Source organism: Sinocyclocheilus anshuiensis, unplaced genomic scaffold (genome assembly GCF_001515605.1).
Source record: "Sinocyclocheilus anshuiensis isolate Anshui unplaced genomic scaffold, SAMN03320099.WGS_v1.1 scaffold1462, whole genome shotgun sequence".
Lineage (NCBI taxonomy): Eukaryota > Metazoa > Chordata > Actinopteri > Cypriniformes > Cyprinidae > Sinocyclocheilus > Sinocyclocheilus anshuiensis.
Genome location: NW_015558644.1, coordinates 206683 through 213559, shown reverse-complemented (window position 1 = coordinate 213559; position 6877 = coordinate 206683). Strand labels below are relative to the sequence as shown.

General features: G+C 46.2%; 1 protein-coding gene and 1 long non-coding RNA gene across 5 annotated transcripts in view; one reads left to right on the top strand and one right to left on the bottom strand.

The window, feature by feature from the left end:
• Nucleotides 1-6877, bottom strand: part of LOC107680916 (storkhead-box protein 2-like) — a 75713-nt gene that overhangs the window by 16933 nt on the left and 51903 nt on the right. The window lies entirely within an intron of this gene.
• LOC107680920 (uncharacterized) overlaps nucleotides 1-6877 on the top strand; it is a 12296-nt gene that overhangs the window by 980 nt on the left and 4439 nt on the right. Inside the window, exon 2 of the long non-coding RNA XR_001633203.1 lies at nucleotides 4818-4820. This is a non-coding gene — a long non-coding RNA (uncharacterized LOC107680920). The remainder of the gene's footprint in view (nucleotides 1-4817; nucleotides 4821-6877) is intronic.

The following is a 6877-nucleotide window of genomic DNA, read 5'->3' as shown; positions in this document are numbered from 1 at the left end:
TGCCCACTGACACAGTCTAGTGGGCGGCCCTTTCGGAAAAGGTTGTTATGGTAACGCATCCCCGTTGTACCTAGTGTGTGTTCGTCCACAAACCATATTTTCTCTCATTCCGATGCTCAGCTTTAGCTTCCATAAATTTTTCTCGACATTTTGCTAATTAATAATTAAAGGAATCAGGCTCAACGCTGTCATTCCAATGCAAAAAAAACAACTGCATTGTGGGGAAGAAGATTCTTGTTTTTTTCTACAATTTAAAAGCAACACTTTCTCACATCACAATCGTCCCAAATCCAACGTCACTTTCATCTCAAGGCAAACGATGAGTGTGTATCATCATGGTAGCTGTTAATGTGGCTAGGGGGTGTGAGAGGAGGAGCGGGACGGAGAGAGGGGGAAGGGGGTTATCGCTGGGAGAGGGGGAGGGGTGTCTCTTAAAGGACACATGGGCGATCACAAAAGGCTCAGGCTTTATTTAGAAACACAGAGGATCTGCTGTCTCATGCGCTCGGCTCCTGAAATGAATTCAGGTTCCCAGGGCTGACTGACAGAAGACCCTATAGAAGGAACCGTTAATCACTTTGTGAATAACTACTAGAGGTCGGCCAATTAATCGGCTGATTTTTGGCATTTTTTAATTAATCGGCATTGGCCGATTGTGCTGCAAAATTAGGTCGATTTATAGGCAGGCGCACCGGCGGGCAGCTAAGCGTTGTTGCGGAACTCCCTCTGGGCTGCGTGAGACGGAGCAGCAGTGTTGCCAAGGACGCGGTTTTCCCGCGGAATTGGGCTACTTTATCACTGTTGCCGCGAGTTGTTTTTCATGTCCGCAGGTTAAAGCGACCCCGATAACGTGATATTTAGCCCCTGGAGTGTGAATTTTACCAGGGGAACCCCGCCAGATTTACCAGGGGAACCCATATCGGTCGACCTCTAATAACTACCTGATGATCAACCATGGTAAAGCCCTATTTACTTGAAAAAGTAAAATAGTATTTTCACAAATAGACTAATTTGCGAGGATCTGCTGTCTCATGCTCTCGGCCCCTGAAATGAATTCAGGTTCTCAGGGCTGACTGACAGAAGACCCTATAGAAGGAACCGTTAATCACTTTGTGAATAACTACCTGATGATCAACCATGGTAAAGCCCTATTTACTTGGAAAAAGGAAAATAGTATTTTCACAAATAGACTAATTTGCGATTTTGATGGGAAAGAATACAGTATTTTTAAAAGCACTTCAGTGATTCCTTTTAAGGCAAATAGCAATATTATTTCTTACAGTTATGGTTTTGTTCAAATCAAATCAGAGCAAAACTCCAGCGTTTCAGCTCTGACTCATCTGAGCGCCTCTGATTCATAAACTCAACGGAGTCGTGTGTGATTGGTTATAATGTGCAACACTGTAACAGCACGTAAAAAGAATCATGATGCAACATTGAGCAGATCTACATTTTAATGCTGCAGTGAACACTTTTCCATTTCATTTTCATTTTATTTGTGACAGCCGTAATGGATTTAGTTTAACTGTACAGCAGCATTTTTGTCCACGTGTTGCCACACAGTTTCTACAAGCGGAAACCGAGGATAGTGTGGATATTAAATCATTGTTACGTGACAATGACAAGGGACGAGCCATTGTTTAAAATTGGAATTTCTCTGGATTTACATATCCTTGGGAACTTTTGGGATAACGTAAGTACACAGCTGCATGAAATATATCACACTGTGCAAGTGGATTTTGGATATTTTATCATGAAAATCCTACATATTGTGCCTTTATGCATGCTCAATTGTTTTTAACATTGATAATGTTTCTTAAACAGCAAATCAGCATATTAGAATGATTTCTGAAGGATCATGTGACATGATCCTTCATGTGCTGAAAAATTTAGCTTTGCACTACAGGAATAAATACAATTTTAAAATAAAGCAGAAAACGGTTATTTTAAAATGTAATAATATTTTGCAATATTTATATTGTTTATTTATACACAACAATGTATTTTTTGTGCAAATAAATGCAACCTTGGTGGACATAAGAGACTTCTTTCAAAAACATGAAAACTAACTTACCAACCCCTGAATCACTTCAGGGGCTGATATCATACAAACATGAGTTTAAATAGAAATATTCAGTATATTCATAAAAACACAAACTAGACAGTTTAGTCCTAGAAATACAAATAAATTAACAAATGTCTGTGCTGACAACAACTTTTCCCATAAGCACAGTTGCTTTAAAAACTAAGAAACGTAGGCTACTCACACACACACACACACACACACACACACACACACACACACACACACGTAAAGCACAACACAGTTGGCACTGTGGTATTGCGTGTCAGGATATCTAACAGTAATGACCAGATGCCACAACAAATCATCTTATAACTTGTGTCAGTGGGCTGGGACTAAACAATGAGACAGTTGTTTTATTAGAACGATGGAACAATTCTTTAGAGGAGATTATCTTCTAAAGAGAAAAATAATAATTGACTTAATTTGAAGAAATTGAATAATCTAAAAATGTACAAAAATTAAAACATGTACCAAAAATTGTGTGCACACTTGGGGCGAAAAACCAAAACAGAAAATTATTATTTTCCCCTTTTCATTTTCAATAGATTCAATAAAACTTGTTGAAATATCTCCCCTATGTATTTGCTCAAAGGTGAAGTGTCATTTTTTTCTCTCGTATCCCAGCTAAATTAGTATAGACATCTATAAATAAGCCAGTCATACATTGATTTCCCCAAAATTGTAAATAATATGACAGAAACTGTTTGAAAACGGTCATAATTTTTCAACAGTAGCCCTGATCTGTATTGCGCACACCATTTTTTTGTTTACTTTAATGTGCTATTTATATATGATTTGACCCTTGATGAAACTAAATGATGCACATTTGAGGTTAGCTGAGAAAACATTTTTTACAGTGCCGGGTTACTTACCAAGAAATTCTATTAAAAAATCATTAAAAAAATCTCACACAGAACAGTTCAATTCATTAATATAATATAATATAATATAATATAATATAATATAATATGAAGCAGTTATTGCTCATGAAGTCACTGTAAAAAAAATGAATACAAAAAAAAAAAAAAACATTAAATGAAGTTTTATTTTCAAATCCAGTCAACATTCAGAATGCTAATGTTGACTGAACAATTAAACACAAATCCAGCCAATATTGAGATCATTCCGCACATGGGCCAGCCTGAGTGACTTCGGGTTTCATGAGACAGCAGCCGCCATTTTGTCAAGTTCACACGCCAGGTAAGTGCCAATAAATAAATGTTATTTTTTTTACTACATTTATCGACAAAATTGTACAACATAGTCACTGAGTGGATAAAGTGGATATTTAAGTTAAGTGTACATCAACTTCCATCCCGTTAAAAAAAAAAAAAAAAAAAAAAAAAAAAACATTAAATGAAGTTTTATTTTCAAATCCAGTCAACATTCAGAATGCTAATGTTGACTGAACAATTAAACACAAATCCAGCCAATATTGAGATCATTCCGCACATGGGCCAGCCTGAGTGACTTCGGGTTTCATGAGACAGCAGCCGCCATTTTGTCAAGTTCACACGCCAGGTAAGTGCCAATAAATAAATGTTATTTTTTTTACTACATTTATCGACAAAATTGTACAACATAGTCACTGAGTGGATAAAGTGGATATTTAAGTTAAGTGTACATCAACTTCCCTATCGATACTTCACTCGTACTGCGTCTTGCTTAAGACGCTAAGGGGAAAACTCCTTTTTCTTCGAATACTGAAGCCTTTTTCAATCACGCAGTGAAACTGCACGGCCTTTGGTTTGTGCAGTGTATTAAAAACTAACCAATGGCTCAGCAGTGACCCCTCTCTGCTCGGCTGACTTTGCCGCTCTTCAGCTGCCTTCGGCGTCTGCAGCAGCGTGGTCTCCCAGTCCCCTGCCGCTATCCGGCGACTATAAGAGCAAATTTCTAGAGCAAATTTCCGGCGTTGTTACAAATGCCGCGCCGCTACTGTCGCTCGTGCAGGGCTCCCCTGCACGCCGCTGACGGTCACGGCCAGTGCGTTTCATGCTTGGGCGCTGCCCACGCTGAAGCTGCACTTAACGAGACGCAATGTCCCCATTGCGAGGATATGAGTCTCTCCTCTCTGCACTCGCGGATAGCTTTCTTTTCAGAAAGCGACTCCGCCCCTCGCTTCCTTCCTCCCAGGAACCTGTGAGGAAAAAGCAGCGGGGCAGAGGATCTCAGCGCTCGGTGACGAGTGAGCTCATGCCGGCTGAGCCCCCGCATGCCTCACTCTCTCCACATAGAGAGGCTTCCCCCGTCCTCTTCTCGCACCCGGACCAGCATCCATCTGCGGCTGCGAGCGATCTGGTTTCGTTTGGTGGGAGTGAGTGTGACGCCATGGACGACAGTGTGTCTCTGGCTGCCTCAGATGCGGAGGAGCTGTCAGGCTCGTCTTTCGACCCCGCCCCCCCTGCCATCTGCAGAGCCCAGCGCTGCCAGCACAGGCATGGATGCCTAACTCTTCCGAATTCTGTCTAAGGCTGTTCAAGAGCTTGGTTTGGATTGGTCTCCGCTGGAGGAGCCCACCTGCAGCCGCCTGGATGAATGGTTCTTGCCGGGGCGCCGTCAAGCCCCTCGACATTGAGCTTCTCCATTCTTCCCGGAAGTCCATGAAGAGATCACCAGATCTTGGCGCGCCCCCTACTCGGCCCACCTGCGTACCTCCTCTTTGTCTGCCCTCACTACGGTCGACGGCGCCGAAGAAAAGGGGTATGACAAACTGCCTCCCCTGGATGAGTCAGTGGCCGCACATCTCTGCCTGCCCACGGCTGGATCGGCTGCCATCGGCTGGAAGGCAAAGGCCGCCCACCCGTCCAAGCCGTGCAGGACTACTTCAGCACTCGCTGTAAGGGCCTACTCGTCTGCTGGACAAGCTATGGTTGACCCTCACAGAGATCAAGGACGCGGATAAAGTCCCCTTCCTCGACTCTTCGGTCTCCCCCTCTGGCCTGTTTGGACCTGCGCTCGAAGGGTTCGCAGAGCGCTTCACTGCTGCACAGAAGTCGTCCCAGGCAATGCGACACTTCTTGCCAAAACGCTCCAGCTCTGTGGCTGCCGCCAGTCGCCTCAAGACGGCGCCGACTCAGCAGCCCGTGAAGCCCGCCTCATCAGCTGCACTGCCGGTCTCTAAGCCTGAGCCCTGGCATCGCTCCCGCTCGGCTAGACGCTACCCATTCCTTAACCGCCAAGGACCCCGGCCCAAGGTAGTGCTGGACCCGGCGCCTCCAGTGTCAACCTGATCCGCGGAACAGGAAGAGGAGGGGGCAAAGTCTCGCTATCGCCGGACCACCCCCCAAGCAGCCTCTTTTGTGCCTCCAAGTGCCCCGTTCACTTCCGGGTACCGATGGCATTGTGTTTGTGGTAAATACTGTTGTGAACCCCAGGCCCGTTCAATTAGCGCCCGCACAACTTACCGCTGTTATAGCGAGAAACATAAAATACAAACATTTTCAAAAAGAGAGCAAACTTCTTCCGCATTTCACGAGCGTTGGGTCCCCGCATGGTGGCCTGTCGCTCAAACCAACCCAACCCCTTGCCACGCGGGCCGAGGCCTGGCGAGCCATCCCCGGGTTCTCAAGGTGGGTTCTGGGGATAATAGAATGAGGTTATTCACTGCAATTCACTCGAAGACCCCCGCGATTCTGCGGTGTGGTCTCCACCTCGGTTCAGAGCGAGGATGCACACGTCCTACGCGCCAAGGTGATGAATTTACTGGCGAAAGGAGCCATAGAAATTGTTCCCCCAGCTCAGAGCGAGTCAGGTTTCTACAGCCGTTATTTCCTCGTCCCCAAAAAGGATGGCAGCCTAAGGCCCATCCTAAATCTCAGACATCTGAACTGCGGCCATTCAGGATGATTACATTGAAGCAGATCCTCTCACAAGTGTGCCCAGGGGACTGGTTCTTTTCGCTGGATCTGAAAGATGCCTACTTTCACATCCAGATAGCCACCCACCACAGGCGGTTCTTGAGATTCGCCTTTGAGGGAGTGGCATATCAGTACACGATCCTTCCCTTCGGACTGTCCCTAGCTCCCCGCACTTTTACGAAGTGCATGGATGCGGCTCTTTCCCCGCTGAGACAGATGGGAATACGCATCCTAAATTATCTCGATGACTGGCTCATCCTCGCCCAGTCAGAGAACGAGCTAGTATCCCACAGATCCTTACTCCTCAGCCACTTACAGCGCCTGGGACTCAGGGTAAACTTTGCCAAGAGCGTGCCATCTCCCAGCCAACGGATATCGTTCCTGGGAACAGTTCTCGACTCAGCCCAAATGAGGGCGGTAGTCGCGCCAGATCGTGCACTGGCTATTCGGCAGCTCGCGGCCTCATTCGAAATTGGAGCCCTTCGCCCTCTCAAGGCATTTTAGAAGATGTTGGGCCTCATGGCCTCTGCGTCTCCAGTACTTCAGCTGGGCCTGCTTCGCATACGGCCCCTTCAGTACTGGCTGAAACCACGAGTTCCGTCCCACGCCTGGCGCCATGGACGTATGCGTGTCAAGGTGAGCCGGACCTGCGTAGCAGCCCTGGCCCCTTGGAAAGACTCTCAGTGGATGGATCGGGCATGCCCCTGGGTATGGTCTGCAGAAGGAAGGTAGTCTCGACAGACGCTTCCAACACGGGTTGGGGAGCTCTGTGCGATGGCAAACCGGCTTTCAGCCATTGGTCGAAAGAGGAGAGTCGGCTTCACATCAACTGCCTGGAAATGCTGGCAGTATGTTTGGGCCTTCGCACCTTTCTGCCAGACCAAAGGGGGACACTACGTGTTAGTCCCCTCGGACAGCATGACAGGGGTGT